The 23,222-nt window shown below is 40.8% G+C and overlaps 1 protein-coding gene across 2 annotated transcripts in view; it reads right to left on the reverse strand.

Moving 5' to 3' along the window:
* Positions 1 to 19,252: 19,252 nt before the first annotated feature.
* The window catches only part of TIGD2 (tigger transposable element derived 2), a 44,930-nt gene continuing 40,960 nt past the window's right edge, over positions 19,253 to 23,222 (reverse strand). For both annotated transcript variants that reach the window (XR_003511479.1, XR_003511478.1), the window contains 2 exons: positions 19,997 to 20,142; positions 19,253 to 19,408 (listed from right to left, as the gene is read on the reverse strand). The gene's annotated coding sequence lies outside the window, so the exon portion shown is untranslated. The remainder of the gene's footprint in view (positions 19,409 to 19,996; positions 20,143 to 23,222) is intronic.

Consider the following 23,222-nt stretch of genomic DNA (forward strand, 5'->3'; position numbering starts at 1 on the left):
ATATATGTGTGTGTGTGTGTGTGTGTGTGTATATATACACGTACACACATGCTGAGAAGCCAAATCAGATGAAAGGAAATATTCAAAGCTCTTATTTTGAAATAGGAAAACAGACCAAATTTATGTTGCATAGGAAGAGAAGGAAATTAACCCTTATGAAAATCTGCTTACATAATAACTCTCTTTACAATTTTTACAACCTTTCTGTAAGTATTATATTCAGTTCAGTTGCTCAGTCATGTCCAACTCTTTGCAACCCCACGGGCTGCAGCATGCCAGGTTTCCCTGCTGCTGCTGATGCTAAGTCGCTTCAGTCGTGTCCGACTCTGTGTGACCCCATAGATGGCAGCCCACCAGGCTCCTCCGTCCCTGGGATTCTCCAGGCAAGAACACTGGAGTGGGTTGCCATTTCCTTCTCCAATGCATGAAAGTGAAAAGTCAAAGTGAAGTCGCTCAGTCGTGTCTGACTCTCAGCAACCCCATGGACTGCAGCCCACCAGGCTCCTCTGTCCATGGGATTTTCCAGGCAAGAGTAGTGGAATGGGGTGCCATTGTCTTCTCCTGTCCATCACCAACTCCCAGAACTTGCTAAGACTCATGTGTATTGATTCGGTGATGCCATCCAACTATTTCATCCTCTGTCGTCCCCTTCTCCTCTTGCCTTAAATCTTTCCTTGCATCAGGGTCTTTTCAAATGAGTCAGTTCTTCACATCAGGTGGCCAAAGTATTGGAGTTTCAGCTTCAGCATCAGTCCTTCCAATGAACACTCAGGACTGATTTCCTTTAGGGTTGACTGGTTTGATCTCCTTGAAGTCCAAAGGACTCTCAAGAGTCTTCTCCAATACCTCAGTTCAAAAGCATCAATTCAGCACTCAGCTTTCTTTATAGTCCAACTCTCACATCCATACGTGAATAATGGAAAAACCATAGCTTTGACTAGATGGACCTTTGCTGGCAAAGTAATGTCTTTACTTTTTAATATGCTGTCTAGACTGGTCATAGCTTTTTTTCCAAGGAGCAAGCGTCTTTTAATTTCATGGCTGCAATCACCATCTGCAGTGATTTTGGAGCCCAAGAAATAAAGTCTGTCACTGTTTCCATTTTTTCCCCATCTATTTGCCATGAAGTGATGGGACCAGATGCCATGATGTTTGTTTTTTGAATGTTGAGTTTTAAGCCAGCTTTTTCACTCTCCTCTTTCACTTTCATCAAGAGGCTCTTTAGTTCCTCTTTGCTTTCTGCTGTAAGGATGGTGTCATTTGCATTTCTGAGGTTATTGATATTTCTCCCAGCAGTCTTGATGCCAGTCAAGTTTACATATATATCTTTGGGCTCAATGTTTCTGAAAAGATACATAAATCTGTTTTATCTTTAGAAAGTGAAAGTGTTAGTTGCTCAGTCATGTCTGATGCTTTGTGACAGCATGGACTGTAGCCTGCCAGGCTCCCCTGTCCATGGAATTCTCCAGGCAAGAATACTGGATTGTGTTGCCATTCCCTTTTCCAGGGGATCTTCCTGCCCCGGGGATTGAACCCAAGACTCCTGCATTGCAGGTGGTTTCTTTACCGATTGAGCCACCAGGGAAGTTTTATCTTTAGAGAACAACTTGATTGCCACACACATAAAATGCCCATGATATGCAGCTTTCTGGGATTCAAGGTACTGGGCCCATATATTCATGATGTCTGCTCAAGACAGCATGAAATTCTTGAACACTTTGAGGACGTTTTCTTTTTCTGTTGATCGATCAGCTATCTGAATGAGAAAAAAAGAGAGATAAACATGAAAATAGAAACTCCATTACCTCTTTCCCAGGCTCCCACAGTTTTCAGTGCGGTGTCTATGAAGCTGCTCTAAGAACACGGTGTAGTCTAGGGGAGAGAACAGTGGCTTCAGCAGCAGACATCATAGCTGCAGTTCTGGCCCAGCCATTTACCAGCAGGCCTCAGGTGTGTTAAGCAACCAGCTGGGCCTCCATGACTCTCTTTGTAAATGGGAATAATGTTTAGACCATATACTTATTACATGCATTACCTAGCATGCAGATTCGGAGAAGGCAATGGCACCCCACTCCAGTACTCTTGTCTGGAAAATCCCATGGACGGAGGAGCCTGGTAGGCTGCAGTCCATGGGGTCGCTGAGGGTGAGACACTACTGAGCAACTTCACTTTCACTTTTCACTTTCATGCGTTGGAGAAGGAAATGGCAACCCACTCCAGTGTTCTTGCCTGGAGAATCCCAGGGACGGGGGAGCCTGGTGGGCTGCCATCTATGGGGTCACACAGAGTTGGACACGACTGAAGCGACTTAGCAGCAGCAGCAGCAGCATGCAGATTTTTGAAAGCTTTTTATTTTGAACTAAAATGGGCCAAGCATGGTATGTTTCATACTTCTTAAAATAACCACCAAGCTACTTCATGTATCTAACACTTTGAATGATACCAAGCCCTCTCCAAATTTTTAGATGGTTGACAATAAAGTAGATACAAGAAAAGGAGTCAACAGAAGAGGCTCTTCAAAGATTTGTGAATGTTAAAAGGATTGGCAGTTGAGTATTTCAAGAAATCTTCATTTCAGTAGAAAATCCATAATAGAATTAAGATGTATCTTTGAAGGCACAATGAGTTACTCAAAGAATGCTCCAGTGATTGAAAAGTATGCTTGCTTGTGTGGGGGAAGGTCCCTGGGGAAATTCTGGAGCCTGTTTCAATATCTGATATAAAAGCCAACAGTGCCTTCCATGATGTGGGTGTTCAGTAATCAGAGTCAGAATCTTACAGATAAAAAGGACCTTTGAGATCAAAGTAACTAATTATGATTGACATTCCCTCCTGAAAACACACTGAGAGCACATATAAGCAACGTGAGTTTTCACACATTTTTACTATCAGAGTAAAATCTGCTTTGGGACACAGAGCAGTGGTTTTCAGGATATTCCTGTAATTCAAAAAAATAAAGCCTCATCATTTCATGGTCCATTAACTGGAATCTATTTTGCACAAGTCTAACATCACTTTCTACAACTTTAGCTAATGCATACAGATAAGTTATATCACAGAAGATACTTGACTTTTTAATCTGTACTATGAATCTCCATCTCCCTGAAATCACTGTTAAAATCTTTTATTTCACTAATCAGAGATACTCGAATTTAATGTTCTTCACCGAAAGACTTATATTGCACGGAAAAAGACCTAACATATTGTTCTAACTCAACCATAAAACAAGATCAGATAATGAGGTATAGATCTCTGCTGGCTTGTGTGAGTCACATATTTTCCAGTAAATGGAAAATCAAGAGCATTTTGAAGAGATGCAGACGGGAAAGGGCAGAACTTCATTATAAAAGCCCTGAGCTCAAAGACTATACGTGAAATGTCACAAAATTCATTTGTTATAATATTTCAGTTATTATTTTAGTAGCACAAAGGCAGCTAATTTCATCTCATAGTTTCATGTCATGCTGGAAAGAATGCATACTAATCAGAGATAAAATTCACCAGCCAGGAGTTCAGAGCCAGTTACCACTGACTCCTTAGAGGATGTAGTGTCTAAGGAGATACCATTGCCCCCACCCACAAATTGATGACATTTGAGTGCCTGTAAAAGACAAATACTTGTGTGAATGAGTTTAAACAGAAGGTGCTTAAAGTAATTACACTTTAGGCTGCTAATTTTACAAAAATTTTTTGTTTGCTTAAATATGTTCTGGGCTCCAGCTTCCAATTAGTAGTTGATCTATGTATTTTATTTAGCATCTCCCTCAAACTGGATATTGTTTTAAGTGTCTTTAATGTTAACTCATTTACACCACCCAAGGATTCCCCTAAGAATGGCTAAGAAATGACACAGAAGAATTTGAACCCAAGAAGTCTTGCTCTGGAGTCCATGCACTTACCTGCTATGTTATGCCAACTCTTTCAAACACTTTGCCTGTTATAGATCCAACTGTAGAATGCCTTGGAGAAGGAAATGGTAACCCACTCCAGTATTCTTGCCTGAAGGATCCCATGTACAGAGGAGCCTGGCAGGATACAGTCTGTGGGGTCACAAGAGACAGATACGACTTGGTGACTAACCCACCACCACCTTAAGTGGGCTTCCCTGGTGGCTCAGACTGCAAAGAATCTGCCTGCAATGTGGGAGACCTAGGTTCGATCCCTGGGTCAGGAAGATCCCCTGGAGAAGGGAATGGCTACCCACTCCAGTATTCTTGCCTGGAGAATTCCATGAACAGAGGAGCCTTGAGGGCTATAGTCCATGGGGTTGCAAAGAATCAGACACGACTGAGTAACTAACACACATAAAATGCCTACTAATCAGAGATACAATTCACCAGCCAAGAGTTTAGAGCCAGTTACCACTGCCTTAAGGAGCTCCCCTGACTCATTAGAGAATGAAGTGTCTAAATGACATTCCAGTGCCTGTAGAAGACAAATGTTTGTGTAAAAGAGTTGATATAGTTTATAAAGTTTGTAATAATTTATATGGTTTATAATATATCACTTCTGTACTCACTGAGTGTCAGGTGCTGTGCTGAGCTCTTTATGTGATTAATAGCTTTTTATTCCCCTATCAACCCTGTGGGATAAGACTACATTTAACTGATGAGAAAGTGAGCCCAGAGAGGCATGGTCCTTTGTTGATCATCACACTGCCAGGGAGTGACAGAAATGAGACCAATCCCAGGTCTGGCTGTGGCCAAAGTCCACAGTGTAACTAACAAGTTCTGCTTGTCATTTTTAAGAAAGGGGCCAAGGAATCCCTTGAGGAAATATGGACAGGAAAATGCCAAAATTTTAGGCTAATTGTGCTTTTACAATACTTTCTGTATAAATCTTGAAAATGAAGTAATTCTAGAGCAGGAAGGACTTTGATAACATCTAAGCCCCAGCCCCCTCCTTTTATTGATGAGGGCCCGAGACTCAAGAACTCTCGCAAAGTCACAGAGATACAAAGCCAGAACCACTGCCAACTGAAGTTTTGTTCCAGAACTCCATGGCACTTTTTGGTAGCAGTGCAACCCAAGTCATATAGCAATTTGGATTATAAGTGAAAACATCTATATCTAATTCCAAACTATAAATTTTGTTATCTGTGTGGAGCTCAATAAACCTTCCTTTGCTGAAATTATCCTTTTGGACTGTATTACAATAGCTTAAAGGTCATTTATTCATGCTTGCTGAAACATTTTCAATGACTGGATGAAAATATTTATGTTTACACTGTTTCCTGATTTTTAATGTATCCTTTGGGTTTAAAAAAATTCACTTGTCATCCTATTTGTCTTTAAAGATACTGTTTTATTGAAGGGAAAAAAAGAGATGTACTTCTTAAAAGCCTATAAATCCTCCATGCTTTTAGTTGTGATTATTACTGTAACAAAAGAAAGACAAGAGCTTTTAACCTGAGACAATCACCTTTTTTTCCCCGCTATTCATTGTGTGACCCAAGTTCATTTCTGTGCCAATTCCCTGCATACCTCGGAAGTCTCTACCTCCTGCTTATATCCTTTGTGAGTCTGAGGTTGTCGCCTCCTTGTTCCCAGTCATTTCTGGGCCCTCTGCCATGTTCTTCCTTACCTTGACCTGGTGTTCTTGCCTAAGTGGAGAGAGTGGATGTGGGGAGCAGCATGCTCCTTTTCTCAGCATGGAGATTTCTCAAGTCCTTCAGCAGTAAAGATAGAGACAGCATTGATGGAAATGCTATGGCTGCTGTAAAAAGAGACAGAATCCTCCCAGGTCAACTGCCTGACCACTTAGCTGATTTTCTTAAGATTTAAGAATATAGACCGGTGCTCCCTTCATGGAAATTTGGTTTATTATGAGTGACACAATGGAGTTTATGTTTCATTGAAGAAGTTATAGTCTGAGCCCAGGTGGTATATCACCATTTAAACCCCCCAGATGTCAAAATGACACATAACTGGAGGTGGGTGGGAAGGTGAGGTTGGGAAAAGGGGTCAGTGGATAAACAGGAACAGCTTCCTCAGGGCAAATGACTCAGTTATTAAGACCCCCAGAAGTTTTCTGGACAGAAAAGAGAGAAATTGAAGGAGAGGTTGTTCAAGAGGAAAGAGGTGGGGTGAGGGTAGAGGGCACCGCATCACTTGCTCAGTCACTTAGTCCTATCCTACTCTTTGGGACCCCATGGACTGTAACCCACCAGGCTCCTCTGTCCATGGAATTTTCCAGGCTAGAATACTGGCGTGGGTTGCCATCTCCTCCTCCAGGGAATTCTTTTGTCCCAGGGTTCAAACCCTCATCTCTTGCATCTCCTGCATGGGCAGGTGGGTTCTTTACCACTGCACCACCTAGGAAGGCATCATATCACTACTCAAGGCTAATGTGATCCTATCTGCTTCTGTGCCTGGGATGTACCTGGGGAGCTCACTGGTCCCCTCAGTGTCTCCCATCACTGGCCAATCTCAGTGAGAAGGTGTGTCTTTTCTGGGCCCCTTACAGCCCCGGTGGAAAAGGAGCTGGAGGGCATGGGAGGTTCTGTTCCCTTTGTTATTTCATAAGTGAACTTGGATTTGGATGACACTGTCTTCAGTACATCTCTGACTGCCTAAAGTGGGATAGGCGGGGCCATCAGTCAGATGGCATTTGTCATTGTCACCAGTTACCAGCACAGTACCTCACAAGAGGAGCCTCCTGTTCCCTCTGGAGAGGTGTCCCCATTTAGGAAATGTGAACTAAAGTAACCTTGCATGATAAAGTTCTCACATAAAACAGATATTTGATCCTTTTTTCCTTTTGAAAACTTCAGGGCATTTTTTTTTTTATCCTTCTTCACATATTCTTATCTATTACTAAGTAAGTGAGACTTTTGAAATGTCATTGTCAGCATTTTCAGGCTATGATTTTCCTGTCTGATTAACAAAGGCCTCTTGTACTTTCTCTCCCTGCTTTCAGAAAGGTGAGTGCACTTGATTTATTCGTGATATTCACAGGGAGCTTGCAGTCTCAGCCTCCTACTGCTGACTTTCTGAACTTGACCTTGGGATGGTCCAGAAATTACGTGTATCTATTTAGATAAGGTAGTGACAAGTGCCTTTATGTTGAGTTGGTCTGATTGAGCACATTGATGTATAAGCCGGATAATTTCTCCTACATTCTTTATTTTATTTTATTTTAAAAGCAACTCTCCTTCACCCTTCAGAATTGACATGTATTGACATTCATCAAATGGTTTTCTTGCTTTAGTTTGGAGCTAAGATACTAGCAGGGAATAGCCAGCAACTGAAAATTTCAACTAAAGCTGATGTATGGAAAGCTTATGGAGAAGGAACTGGCAACCCACTCCAGTATTCTTGCCTGGAGAATCCCATGGAAGAGGCGCCTGGCAGGCTACAGTCCATGTGGTCACATAGAGTCGGACACGACTGAGTGACTAACACACACACGGAATACTTTACCATAATAACAGCTCACTTCTTTGAGTACTTACTATTCAAAGTCAATGAAATAACGTTTTACATATATTATCCCAGTTAATCCTCACAACACCATGAGGTGGGTAGCCCATTTTACAGGTGAAAAACTGAAGCTCATGGACTATTTTTGGTTCATCATAGTCCCACAAGTAATATGTGAGGGAACAAGATTCATATTTAAAACTGATTCCAAAGCTTTTTACTGCCAAACACTTGATTCTACCTCAAGTAGAATGTAGTTAAATAATATTTTAGGATTATAAAAATGCAATTCAGTAGTTAAATGTGTCCTTTCTTCACACTGCAATACTTCCTTTCAGAGGAGAAAAATTAAAATACAAATTGGCAAGATTTCCCGATTTGTTGAACATGAGTCTCCGATTAGAGAACTATGTAAAATCATGTTGAAAGTTCAGTCTCTTCCTGGTATTATGTAGCTATTCCAGAGCAGCATCAAGAGCCATGGGAACTAAAGACTTTTCCATTAACAAAATACTTCCTCTTTCTGTCCGGCTTGATTTAGCCCGTGTAGAAAATGCCAAAGCTGAAGGAAAGGCACTTGCCCCTGTTAGACACACTTTTTTCTTTGCGTTTTTCCCCCTTGACTTCTAAGAAACACCTATGAGTGTGTGTCATGAGAGTGAGTGTGTACCGCTGGAATGGGATGAGAGAGGGCAAGCAGGGTTCATCAGCATCTACCTTGCACTGAGCACTGCGTTTCTCATGTGTGCATGCTGAGTTGCTTCAGTTGTGTTTAACTCTTTGTGACCTAATGGACTGTAGCCCACGAGGCTCCTCTGTCACTGGGATTCTCCAGGCAAGAATACTGGGTGGGTTACCATGCCCTCCTCCAGGCGATCTTCCCAGCCCAGGGAGCAAACCTCCATCTCTCATGTGTCCTGCATTGGCAGGCAGGTTCTTTACCACTAGTGCCGCCTGGAAAGCCCTACATTTGCTCAGTTAAATTCTGCATCAACCCCATGAGTTAAGTGATGATGTTCCTATTTTATAGCTGAAGAAACCCAGGCTCAGAGAAGTCTAATAGCTTCTAAGTGTCAGCACTGGAAATCAAACCTAGGGTTAATCTGCTGCTGATCAAATAAATAAGTAAATACAAAATGTGGTATATGACATATAATTTTAGATCAGTAATTACACAAGATTTTCAGAATGTAGGATCTGTAATATCCTGCAAGATATCCTGGCAAGATGTCATAGACTTTTATTATCTAACGTATGGAGGCCATAATTATTTTTTTTTACAATTCATTACCTGGTTTTCTAATATAGTGCTTTACTATTAAGGCTCTGGAGACCCTTGTTTAAGCTTTAATTAAGCAGTTTACTTGAAATATGAGTATAAGACTTTAAGCTTGGCACAGAATATTACAAATTGAAATACCACTCAATATGTCATTATAAACCAGGCTGTTTGTTTTGGAGTGATGTTGATATTTACAAACCACTTGCCGATAAAAAGAAAGACTGTTTTATGCGAAAACATTAAAACATGTGCAATCGAGATTTCTATTCTTATTGTCTATTTCCAGTAAATGAAAGGCTCTGTTCATTCATGCAGGGCTTGATAGTTGTGGAAAAAATCATTCCCATCCAAGTCTCAAGCACACAGCAACAGAATAATTGCTAGTTTCAAGAACAAAAGAGCAGTTTGAAACCATCTGTTTGAGAGTGGACTTGCTATATCAAAGATTTCCTACTGGACAAATTTCTAGACAAGACAAAGCCTCCAGAAGGAGATAGAAAGTATGTTTTTTGTGTTAATACATCATTCCAAAATTTGTCATTAGGCCTTTAAAAGTAAAAAAAGCTGATTTTGCTATCGCTGTTTTTTTGGTTATATCTGTCTGTTATAATAGGAAGCAATTTTGCTATTTCTGGGGTTATTTCTTTTGAGTTCTCCTCAGCTACATTATACACAAATATGAAAATAAATGTGGCAAGACAGAAAGGCTCAGGCCTGAAGGTATTAAGACAGTTATAATGCTAGATCTTGGTGAAATTTCAAATGTAAGACATTCTGTTTCCTTAGGTATCAACTCAGATTTCTTCCTTCCCCAGTTTCAAGTAAAGAAGAAACCAAAAAAAGTATTTTCATAGGTAGGAAGAAAAGTTAAGTATTATTTACTCTTTTTTTCCAAACATATTAAATGATCTGTCTAAGGTCCTAGAATTATGAAAGAGTTAAAGAAAAAATTTACCTGATTTCAGTATCCTTACATTTTCCCCATTAAATTATCCTCCCTCTCTTAAGATTTTAGTATGTGAGAGGTTTAAATTGTACCTCTTTTTAGCCATGGACTAGATTTGTTGTAAATCATAGAAATTTTAGAGCTGGAATAATTTGTGTTGTAAATTTGAGATGGAAAGAAATCCGTGAAGCTGTGTTAGATCTTGGATACTCATTTCTGCGTCAAGGACAGAACTGAAAAAACATTAACACTGAAACTTTGCTTCTTCAATAATTGGGCAAAGTTACTTGTGGTATATCCACATTTGTTTTTCCAACCTAATTTGAGTTTCTTCCATTCTATAACTAGAGAGTTTGGCTGGTTAGTTTGACTGCTCACTGCAATGCAAAGAAATGGACTTTGGGAATTACACAAGACTAGGAGTGTGTTGAAGCTGAAACTCCAATACTTTGGCCACCTTCCGATATGAAGAGCTGACTCATTTGAAAAAACCCTGATGCTGGGAAAGATTGAGGGCAGGAGGAGAAAGGGATGACAGAGGATGAGATGGTTGGATGGCATCACCGACTCAATGGACATGGGTTTGGGTAAACTCTGGGAGTTGGTGATGGACAGGGAGGCCTGGTGTGTTGCGCTTCATGGGGTCGCAAAGAGTCGGACATGACTGAGCAAATGAACTGAACTGAACCAAACCGAGGCCCAAGACTAGGTGTGATAGGAGCAACCAGCCTAATCTGTTTGAGAGATGTTAATACCTACTTCGTAGTTGTTGAGAGAGATTAATACCTACTTCATAGTTACATTTAGTGATGTAATACTTGTCAAAAATCTAGCATAGGGTTCTGGCACATTCTAGGCACATCTGTTACTAACTCCCTTCCTTATTTCTCCTGAGTATGAAACAAATCTAGCATTTAATCTGTTTGCATGTGTTTACCTCTGTGTTTATTCTTGAGGCTTCTCCTACATGTGAGCGTTTTATATCTCAGCTCACTGGGAGCTCCCACTCTTTAAGGGCAAGAACCACGAGTCTCTCATTGAACCATAAGGTCTCTGGATATGAGTGTTGTTTTTTTTTGAAAGAAAGGGTGGGGCTTGTAGTAGTATCAGGAGGTAACTTTCTGAATGTTCCTGTCTTGTCCTCCGAAAAACTCTTTTTTTGATAGTATCTGCTATAAGGGCTGAAAGTGAAAGTGAAATGGCAACCCACTCCAGTGTTCCTGCCTGGGGAATCCCAGGGACGGTGGAGCCTGGTGGGCTGCCGTCTATGGGGTCGCACAGAGTCGGACACGACTGACGCGACTTAGCAGCAGCAGCAGCAGCAGCAGCTATAAGGGCTGTATTAAAAGGATTCTGAAGTCATTGGAAAGACTCTCTGGTCGACTGTTGCCATTGGCACAAAGGGTAAAGGCAAAGATGGCACTCTTGTCATGAATGAGTCATCCTTGTTATGAACCCATGGGGGAAGGCAGCTGGGCTAAGTTAATCTTTGAAGTCCTGTCCCTGCACCAATAGCTAATGGAGGCCTTCGTATGCAGTAGATCCTCAATCTGTATTTCTTCACTTCATGTATAAATAAAGTACATAGCAAGCAGTATGTGCCTGAAAGTGATGAATCAATAAGAAAAATCTAGACAAAAGTGAATATAGATGCTTTAAAGCCATTATCTGTCAAGTGGATCAGCAAAATTCAAGGATTTAAAGAGAAAGGAATACCTGTGAGATTTTCTTTAAAATGTGTTGGACTGGGAATTCCCTCTTCTAGTAACACAGGAACACAATTTTAAATCATGCATTGCATAAAATGCCATTTATGTGTGGCATTAATTCCTCCCACTATGATGCAGATCACTTCCATTTGTTATGTCCAAGTTGAAATATTAACTCTGAGAATATATTCTCTATAGTAATCCTTCCAGGATACTCCCAACTACATCTCCTGGCACTGCTTTAGTGATGGGATAATGTGTGGGGATGTAATAGGACCACATAAAATTTAATAACTCTCCAGAAGTGTTCTCCTAAATGAGCTATTCAGATCAGCCAATTAAGGAAAATCAGGTGGATATTTGTTATTGAAAAGACTCTGTACAAAAATAGGGAGAAAGGAAATGGGGGAAGGTATCAAAAATTCCTTTGTTTTGTTCTTGAATAGAACTTTGGTGTGTCACAATATGAATTTTCTGCAACCTGAGGTTATGCAGTGTAAAGGGTCTTTTCTTTTTAAGTTGTCTCAGTGGGTGGCATATATGAGTCGATTAGAATCCATGTGGAAAATCTTCACCTGATGTTCTCTGTCTGCCCTTTCACTTTGGCATAGCCAAAAACAATGGTATGCTGTTTGTGTGCCTGGGAACTTAACTCTGTGATATAACTGTTTTTGACCAGAGTTTCAAAACTGAGCTTCTATACACATGTTGATTAACACAAAAGTGCCACCTATAGATTGATGATAAATTACATGAATACCTGTGATTCTTATTCTTTCAGGATCATACTTTTAAGGAATCTATAGTCCAATTAACATCAACAAGGAAAACTTGGTGATTGCAGTCACTTATCACAGGTAGTACTCCTGCCTGGAAAATCCCAAGGACGGAGGAGCCTGGTGGGCTGCAGTCCATGGGGTTGCTAAGAGTCAGACACGACTGAGCGACTTCACTTTCACTTTTCACTTTCATGCATTGGAGAAAGAAATGGCAACCCCCTCCAGTGTTCTTGCCTGGAGAATCCCAGGGATGGGGGAGCCTGGTGGGCTTCCGTCTCTGGGGTCGCACAGAGTCAGACACGACTGAAGCGACTTAGCAGCAGCAGCAGCATCACAGGTAGTTAGTGGAAAAGAAGGACTGGATTCCACATATCCTCAGTTCAGTTCAGTCGCTCAGTCGTGTCCAACTCTTTGCAACCCCATGAACCGCAGCACGCCAGGCTTCCTTGTCCATCACCAAATCCCTGAGTCCACCCAAACTCATGTCTATTGAGTCAGTGATGCCATCCAACCATCTCGTCCTCTGTCGTCCCCTTCTCCTCCTGCCCTCAATCTTTCCCAGCATCAGGGTCTTTGCCAATGAGTCAGTTCTTCACATCAGGTGGCCAAAGTATTGGAGTTTCAGCTTCAACATCAGTCCTTCCAATGAACACCCAGGGCTGATCTCCTTTAGGATGGACTGGTTGGATCTCCTTGCAGTCCAAGGGACTCTCAAGAGTCTTCTCCAACACCACAGTTCAAAAGCATCAATTTGGCGCTCAGCTTTCTTTATAGTCCAACTCTCACATTCATACATGACTACTGGAAAAAACATAGCCTTGACTAGACAGACCTTTGTTGATAAAGTAATGTCTCTGGTTTTTAATATGCTGTCTAGGTTGGTCATAACTTTCCTTCCAAGGAATAAACATCTTTTAATTTCATGGCTGCAATCACCATCTGAAGTGATTTTGGAGCCCCCCCAAAATAAAGTCAGCCACTGTTTCCACTGTTTCCCCATCTGTTTGCCATGAAATGATGGGACCAGATGCCATGATCTTAGTTTTCTGAATGTTGAGCTTTAAGCCAACTTTTTCACTCTCCTCTTTCACTTTCATCAAGAGGCTCTTTAGTTCTTCTTCACTTTCTGCCATAAGGGTGGTGTCATATGCATATCTGAGGTTATTGATGTTTCTCCTGGCAGTCTTGATCCCAGCCTTTGCTTCTTCCAGCCCAGCATTTCTCATGATGTACTCTGCATAGAAGTTAAATAAGCAGAGTGACAGTATACAGCCTTGACATACTCCTTTTCTTATTTGGAACCAGTCTGTTGTTCCATGTCCAGTTCTAACTGTTGCTTCCTGACCTGCATACAGATTTCTCAATAGGCAGGTCAGGTGGTCTGGTATTCCCATCTCTTTTAGAATTTTCCACAGTTTATTGTGATCCACATAGTCAAAGGCTTTGGATAGTCAATAAAGCAGAAATAGATGTTTTTCTGGAACTCTCTTGCTTTTTCCATGATCCAGAGGATGTTGGCAATTTAATCTCTAGTTCCTCTGCCCACATATCCTAACACCTGACAGACTCAGTTTAGATCATCTCTATCTCTCTGCCTATTACTCTGTGTGAACTTACTCAAAGCTTTTCTGAATCTGTTTCTTTATATGTGTCATTATTAATGATAAAATCATTGATCTCATATTTCAAGATGCTATATAATTTAGAAATGTTATGTTAAGTACTTATTTTTGTGCCCAGCACAAATTAGGCACTCAATAAATAATAGTAGCTATTGTGATTTTATCATTATTATTATTCTTTCTCAGTCTAGTAGGAACAAAATGTTAATAGTTGCATAGGATTTGTCTTTCAGGATTGTATTTTGAAGCAATAATTCATACTTTTCAAAGTTAGGTAAGAGTCATTTAAAAATGTTATGGTAGCCAGCCTCCAGAATGGGCCCCAGTGATCCCAACCTGCTGATATTCACATGCATAAGTAATCTCATCCTGCATTGTACCAGTTAATCTGTGTGGCCACTATAATATAGCAAAAGGGACGGTATGTATGGTAGGTGGACTGCTGGCTCCTGAAATACATCTACACCCTAACTCCCACATCCCAAACCTATGACCATATTGAATAAATTACCTTACATGGAAAAAAGGACTTTGCAGAGGTGATTAATTCAAAGAAATTTGAGATGCGATTATCCTGGATTATCTGGGCCGGTCCAATGTAATGAAAAAGATTCTTACAAGATAAAAGAGGCAGTCAGAGATTTGAGGATGCTATGCTGAGGACTTTGAAGACAGAGAAAGGGCTATGAGCTAAGGAATGCGGATGGCCTCTAGAAGCTGAAACAAGGCAACGCCTAGAAGTGGACTCTCCTCTGAAAGGAACACAGCCCTTGTCCACACCTTGATTTTCGCTCAAAGAAACTCATTTTGGGCTTCTGGTCTCCAGAACTGTAATATCATAAATTTTTGTGTTGTTTAAGCGACTGAGTTTGCGGTAATTTGTCACAGCCACAATGGGAAACTCATACAGTACGTAACTTCCAAGATTAGGTCATACAAGACTGTGGCTTCCATCTTGGGTTCCGTCTGTCTATCTTTTGCACAGCTCACTCTGGCGGAAACCAGTACAGTGTTGTAAGGACACCTAGGTAGCCTCAGGAGAGGCCCACATGCAAGGAACTGAAACCTACACACAAACAAGGGAGCTCAGAAGCAGATTCTTTAGTCGAACCTCAGATAACTGCACCCCCAGGAGACAGCTTCATGAGAGACTGAGTCAGAACCACCCAGTTCAACCACTCCTATATTCCTGATCTATAGAAACTGTGAATAATGAATGCTTACTGCTTTAAATTGCCAATTTTCAGGGTAATTTTTAGTACTTCAACAGATAACTAATACAATATCCTATGTAGTTGCCTCCCACACACAATCAGGTTGCCTTGTGTGACCAGTAGACTACTGCAGAAGTGATGGTGTGAGACTTCTGAAGAAAAGCTTCTAAAAACTAGTGCAACCTCTTTAAACCTATGGAGAGTCAACTCTCGGGAAAGACAGATGCTATGTCATGAGGATACTCATGCAGCCGAAGGAGGAACCAGCTCTCCCATACTACCTTGTCACCATGTGAGAGCCAACTAGGAAGTATATCCTCCAGCTTTCAAAGATTCTAGCCCTTCTGCCTTTAAGTCTTTGATCCGAGGCCTCAGACATTGCTGAGCAGAGACCAGACATACCAGCTGTGTCCTTGATGAATTCTGGACCCACAGAAACTATGAGATAGGGAATGTCATTTTAACCCAATTAGTTTTTTTTTCTTTTTTTTTAATATAAATTTATTTATTTTAATTGGAGGTTAATTACTTTACAATATTATATTGGTTTTGCCATACATCAACATGAATCTACCATGGGTGTACATGTGTTCCCCATCCTGAACCCCCCCTCCTTCCTCCCTCCCCGTACCATCCCTCTGGGTCGTCCCAGTGCACCAGCCTCAAGCATCCTGTATCCTGCATCGGACCTGGACTGGCGACTCGTTTCATACATGATATTATACATGTTTCAATGCCATTCTCCCAAATCATCCCACCCTCTCCCTCTTCCACAGAGTCCAAAAGACTGTTCTAGACATCAGTGTCTCTTTTGCTGTCTCACTTACAGTAACCCAATTAGTTTTGAGTGCTTTGTTATGTAGCAATGGATACCTAGTACAGTTGTATTAAATATTTAATATTTCCCACTGCATTTTGGGCTTCCCTTATGGCTCAGCTGGTAAAGAATCTGCCTGCAATGTGGGAGACCTGGGTTCAATCCCTGGGTTGGGAAGATCCTCTGGAGAAGGGAAAGACTACCCACTCCAGTGTTCTGGCCTGAAGAATTTTATGGACTGTATAGTACATGGGGGTCACAAAGAGTCGGACATGACTGAGCAACTTTCACGTCACCTCACTGCATTTTGGGATTCCTTCGTGGCTCAGACAGTAAAGAATCCACCTGCAATGCTGAAGACCTGAATTCAATTCCTGGGTCGGAAAGATCCCTTGGGGAAAGAAATGGCCACCCATTCCAGTACTGTTGCCTGGAGCCTGGCCAGAGGAGCTACATGGACAGAGAAGCCTGGTAGGCTATAGTCCATGGGGTTACAAAGAATCGGATACGACTGAGTGACTAACACTTTCACTTTTTCACTACATTTTAGAAAAATACTTTTTGATGTCTATAATGTAAGTGTATAAGTACCTTTTCAAAATGGCAAATTAGATGTGCAGACAACAATTCTCACATTCCTTTTCCTATAATCAGAATCTCTATTGATATTGTGTAAGGTGGAAGTGAAAGAGGAGAGTGAAAAAGTTGGCTTAAAGCTCAACATTCAGAAAACGAAGATCATGGCATCTGGTCCCATCACTTCATGGCAAACAGATGGGGAAACAGTGGAAACAGTGTCAGACTTTATTTTGGGGGGCTCCAAAATCACTGCAGATGGTGACTGCAGCCATGAAATTAAAAGACGCTCACTCTTTGGAAGGAAAGTTATGACCAACCTAGATAGCATATTGAAAAACAGAGACATTACTTTGCCAACAAAGTTTCGTCTAGTCAAGGCTATGGTTTTTCCAGTGGTCATGTATGGATGTGAGAGTTGGACTGTGAAGAAAGCTGAGCGCCGAAGAATTGATGCTTTTGAACTGTGGTGTTGGAGAAGACTCTTGAGAGTCCCTTGGACTGCAAGGAGATCCAACCAAGCCATCATAAAGGAGATCAGTCCTGGGTGTTCTTTGGAAGGACTGATGCTAAAGCTGAAACTCCAATACTTTGGGCACCTCATGTGAAGAGGTGACTTATTGGAAAAGACTCTGATGCTGGGAGGGATTGAGGGCTTTAGGAGAAGGGGACGAGAGAGGATGAGATGGCTGGATGGCATCACCGACTCGATGGACGTGAGTTTGGGTGAACTCCAGGAGTTGGTGATGGACAAGGAGGCCTGGCGTGCTACAATTCATGGGGTTGCAAAGGGTTGGACACGACTGAGCCACTGAACTGAAGGTGGATATCAGAACTGATAACATGTAGCAGACTCGATTCTTGCTATGTGTTTTGGACATATAACAGCTTTATTTTTATAGCCACAACTCACAAAGGCATAAATCTCCATAGCTGAGTTCACTTTGCTCACATATTCCTTATTTCACGTGGTTTCGATGTGTTGAAGGTATGCAAGAAATGAGGCTTATTGACAGAAGCTAATTAAAAGCAATGTTCAAGCGTAAGTCCTGCTCTCTTGGGAATTCAGTTGGTCTATTTAAACTCCAAATTTCATTTCTGGACAGCAGCCCTCTTACGTGTTTTCCCTTTCCCTCATTCTCCCAAGTAAGAGGAAGAAGCTTACTTAATGTCGTGAAATGGGGCTGAGGAGACCCATCTAATCTGTGCATTATTCATCTTCTCTAAGCTGCAGTTCATCCAGCCTCACCTTGGGATGTTCTGTGTTCTCATTTCGCCGGCTGCTGAAGCTTCCAAGGCTAATGTAACTAGGAGCATCTGTTCTCTTCCACAGGCAGTTCCTGGTCTTCCCACTTTGCACACTGTCCCCACCTTGCTCTTGCCCTTGACTTATATTAGTGCTGCTAATCCACTGAAACTTTGCCATATTATCAAGTCACCCTTCAATCTCACAAACAGCATCTATTCTCTCCCCAGAATAGAGACCCTCAAGCAGGCACAGTGGCTTTCAATGCTCAGAACCTCCTCACGCATCACAGTGAGTATGGGAATTGACTTGTTTCCCTTCTATATGCTCTGGGACTGAGGGTCACTGGGGGGATGGGGACTAATTTTCTCAGTGAGCCTAGCTTCTCCAGCTTGTCTGTCAGAGTGCTACAGAATTTTAGAATACCTTCTTACTTACATGAATACAGGAACAATTCTTTATCTGTCTGGCTAAGAGGAAGCCTGGGAAATTGTTGTTGTTGCTGTTTTTACATGCTCTATGTAACCAATTAAACATGGGAGACCTAATCATCAGCAATTTAATCTTCTAACTTTTAGGTAGAATTAACATGAGTGATTTGTAAATTCAATCTATATGTATTCAACATGGAGCAATGCTAGATAAATGCATTTAAAGACCTTCTTAATCATGCCTACATGTGTGCATAGAATTTTGTTTTATTACAGTAAACCTGCCTATTCATACCTTCCACAAAACAGCGTGCTGTATGTGGCACTGTGTCATGTACCAGACCACACAGCATTTATCATCAAGTCTAGCAAGACTGACATGATCCTGTTTCAACCCAAGGGCAGCTTTTGGGGGTAAGGGCCAAGGAGTCCTAAAAAAATTTAGCAATTTAGTCTATGAAAACAATGGAAGAAGAGAATGGAGAACATAATTAAAAGTCCTGTGTGCATCTCCATAAACAAGGTCTCACTCCGAGCTGGGCCTCCATGGACACCCAGCCTTGAGCTGTATCTCTCAGGGGTAAACTCTCAGTCAGGAAAAGCCTGGGAGACAAGAGTTTCCGACCTCTATCACTGAGCTTATCCTATAAACCACTTTCTCTGGCCTCTTTCTTTCCCTGCCTTCACTTGCCACTGCTTATGCCTTCCTAGCAGTATAAAGAATGATAACGGCTAAGAGCACAGCTTCTAGAGACAGACATCTTGATTCCAGTTCCAGCTTGACCACTTATTAGCTGTGAGAACTGGTCATGTTACTTAGTTTTTCTTTGTGTTACTTTTCTGGTCTGTGAATAAAATGAGGATACTAGTATCCACCCCATTGGGCTGCTGTGGGAGACTAAATAAAATCTATATGTTAAGTCCTAATGCTGGGAAACAATAATTATTCAGAGAAGGCAATGGCACCCCATTCCAGTACTCTTGCCTGGAAAATCCCATGGATGGAGGAGCCTGGTGGGCTGCAGTCCATGGGGTCGCTAAGAGTCAGACATGATTGAGCGGCTTCACTTTCACTTTTCACTTTCATGCATTGGAGAAGGAAATGGCAACCCACTCCAGTGTTCTTGCTTATCATTATTTTCCCTCTATTCTGCCTTCCCACTCTCCATTAGTTAGCTCAGCTACCAGAACAAAATACTGCAGACTTGGTGGCTTAAACAATAGACATTTACTTCTCACAGTTCTGCAGGCTGGAAGTCTAAGATCATGGTGTCAGCAGGGTAGGTTTCATTCTGAAGTGTTTTCTCTTGTCTTGTCAGCAGCTGGTCTTGTGTGTTTTCCCATGACCTCTTCTTTGCGTGCACACTGGGTCAAGAGAGAAAGTGATTGATCCCTGATATTTCTCCTTATAAAGACAGTCCTATGAGAGCACCACCCTTATGACCTCATTTAACCTTAATTGGTTCCTGAGAGGCCTTATCTCCAAGACAGACACACTGGGGTTAGAGTGTCAACATATGGATTTGAGGGGCACACAAACACTCATATATAACTATTCCTCCCATGTCCACACTCAATTTCTTCGTTTACCCCCACTTCCTATACCTAAAGTCAAAACTAATTTGCTAAATGGCTAGAAACTCTTGGTAAAAGTCACACAAGTCAAAATGTCTGATGCAATAGAATGCTAGGTATTTCACAGTTTCTACCTTTTGTTAAGAGATGTCCTCTGGGTTGGTCATGAGCTTGTGTCTAGTTAGTAATGAAGAATAGTTTGCAACACTTACCTATTTTGCAAACAATGCTGCCTAAAACACTATCCCAAAACTCAGTGGCTACAAATAATAAGTGTGTCTTGTTCATACAGCTGCAATCAGGCACAGCTCACAGACTTAGCCCGTGTGATTCTCCTGGCCTCAACTGGCCTCTCTTGTCTGCCTGGGAGTAGATTACCTATTGGCTGGCGTGTCTTTCTGGGCTGCATCTGGCTGGAACAACTCATCTTTCCAGGTCTCATTTTCCATGTCTCTCACATCCTCCCAGCAGGTTTCCCCAGACATGTTCTTCCCTGAGGTGCAGCAGTAAGCCCATCTCCAGTCCTGGGGACAGACAACAGAAAAACACTTGAGGTATCTTGGGAAGAATGAGGCATTATAGCCATTTTGCCACCTACTCCAGCAAAGAGCATTTCACTATCTCTACCTCTCTGCTCCTTTTTTTCACTTTAAAAATTCATAAGTTTACATTAGAGAGGGTATGTGATTACACATCATGTGTGTTAGTGGAAAAAGTTTTACGTAATTCACCAATTACCTTTTGAGCACATAGATCATATTTTTGTAAATGAGACCATGGTGCCTATAAGAAAAAAGTCTTTCTTCATAAGGGTAGTGTGTATTTTGGTTCTTTGAGTTTGGGTTGGTTTTTTTGTTAGGAAACATATTTAGAGAAAGTTCTGAGAATAATTTAACTTCATTTCTTACTGTTTCTCAAACTGAGAAACTTTTTTCTGTGTGCTATATATCTCACAGAAAAGAGTATACGAATATACATTATATGGCTGAAAAGTATCAAAAGCTCTTCTTAATGTATTATTAATACATTCTAATTATCTTCTAGTTGAACTTAGTCTCCAGTTGTGGCCGAGCGTGAGGGAATTTGATTTGAGGAAACTGAACTGTGCTGTGCTGCCCCCGTGTGTACTGTGCCTGTAAGCACCATTACTTCCCATTCTCATCTCTAGAATACTAACCGAAAAAAAAAAAAAAGACTGCAATGGAGACATATTGTCCTTTTAAAAGGAGGGGCTTCTTAATCCTTTTTGTGCTCATGGGACTCTTCAGGAACCTATGGATCTCTTTTTAGAATAATGTTTTTAAATTATGAAATAAAATAATAGAGTTAGAAACTCTAAATACAGTTACCAAAAGATTAAAATGAAAATGTGTAATAAACTAGCATGTATACTTCTTCATTAATAGGGCTTCCCTGGTGGCTCAGACGGTAAAGAACCTGCCAGCAATACCGAAGACCCAGGTTTGATCCCTGGGTCAGGAAGATCATAGTAACAAGGAAATTTTAAATGACAAATGTACCATAAACCAGCATGTATACTTCTTCATTAATATATTAAGTAAATCTAGTGGCCAGTCTAATAACTTCTTTGATCTCAAATAAGTAAATAGTGTAAATATATTTGAGATACTGACAACATGTAATGTGATTTGAAAATGTGTGTCACATGCTAATGCTATTATGGTTTGTTGCTTGTATTCATACTTGAAGGAAATGCTAAACTATAGTTAAAAATTATTACAAAAATATTGTTATTTTTTCCTAAGTTGACAGACCACTTGGGTTCAAGCTATGAGCCATTTTGGATACAGAGACCCCAAATTAATCATTCCTGACTCTTAATATAGTTAATATTTGATCACTAAATAAGGAAATATTAGACATCAAAACTTCCAAAAACAAATTTCATTAAGAACCTACAAGTCTATAGAAGTCTTCTTTGAATAAGGTATATTTAAAGAACAAAGCATTATTTTTTTGCTCATAAATATTATTTTTCTACATCATGCTCTAATCAACATTTATATGATGTAGGATATTTCTAATACTTTTATGCATGCATGTGTGTGTACTCAGTTGTGTCTGATTCTTTGTGACCCTTTGGACTGTAGCCAGCCAGGTTCCTCTGTCCATAGGATTTTTCAGGCAGGAATACTAGACTTGGATGCCATTTCCTCATTCTGGGGATCTTCCCGACCCAGGAATCGAACCTGCGTCTCCCGCTTCTCCTGCATTACAGGTGGATTCTTTACCTATAGGTCTACAAAATAGATGCTAGGTTTTATTTGATTTCTTAAGAAACTGACTACCTGGATTCTGATCCAAGACTTGTCTTTAATTGATTCAATGACCTTGTACATTTCTCTCCTTTGCCTCCCTCTTTCCTTCCTCCATTCCTCCCTTTCTCGTTCTCTGCTACCTTCCTTCCTTCCTTTTTTCTTCCCTCCTTACTTTTCTCTGTTTCTTTGCTCCTCTCTCCCTCCTCCCTCTTCATTTTTCTTTCTCTCTCCTCTTGATTTTGCCTTCAACACACTTTTAATAAGAGACAAACAAGTGCTAAGAAGTGTGTGATGATCTAAGGGACTTCACAGTTAATTATAATAGACCATGATCCAGAGGCAGATTGACCAGACACCTAAAGCAGCTTAAGCTTCTGTGTACAGTCACTCTCCTCTATATCTGCAAGGTCTGCGTCTGTAGACTGAACTCAGAGCAGATTGAAAATATTCAGGAGAAAAATCTTTTCAAAAAGTTCCAAAAAGCGCAACTTGAATTTGCCATGCTCTGCCAACTAATTATATAGTATTTGCATTCTATTCACAAGTATTTACATGTTACTTATATTTCATTAGGTATTATAAGTAATCTGGAGATGATTTAAAGTATACAGGAGGATGTGTGCAGGCTATATGCAAATGCTACACCATTTTATATAAGGAACTTGAGCGTCTGTGGATTTTGGCATCTGGCAGGGGTCCTATCATTTGTCCCCCTCAGACACAGAAGGATGGCTGTCTTACTTTCATGGTTCCAAGGAGACTTGGCAGTGATTTTACATGTTTCTATAGTTTTATAAAATTTATAAAGTGAGAAATTTAAACCACAATCAGTTAAGATCACTATCTCTTTGAATCTCTACTTCTGCTCATGTTCACTGCTTTTAGAGTGCCTAGGCATTTTGAGATCCTGTTAAGCAGAAGCTGAGCAAGGGATACATTTAGATTGGGTTTAGTGAGATACATTTATGTGGTTCATACTCATATTCATGTACAGGGAAGATTCCCAAGGGTACTGTCAGTCAATACCTAAGAATTTTATCTAGTCAGTTTCTTCTGTTTAATTACTTTTTGCATACTTATGAAGAAGTCTACATATAATTTGTCATTTTAACCCTCAAGAAGGAGGTAGCCAAGTCTGTGTGGCTATGAAGGTTAACATTACAAAGGCCTTTCCTCACCAAGATGAAGTGATATTTGATCTTTTCCCACTTGAAACACTAGACTCAAGTAGAATAGTTAGAATCTATTCCATTTAGTGTATCTCTATAAATACTGTCTCTAAGACAGTTTTTGGTTGTTTTAACACACAGTTCCATGAAGTTAAT

This window comes from Bos indicus x Bos taurus, chromosome 6, assembly GCF_003369695.1.
Source record: "Bos indicus x Bos taurus breed Angus x Brahman F1 hybrid chromosome 6, Bos_hybrid_MaternalHap_v2.0, whole genome shotgun sequence".
Taxonomy (NCBI): Eukaryota; Metazoa; Chordata; class Mammalia; order Artiodactyla; family Bovidae; genus Bos; species Bos indicus x Bos taurus.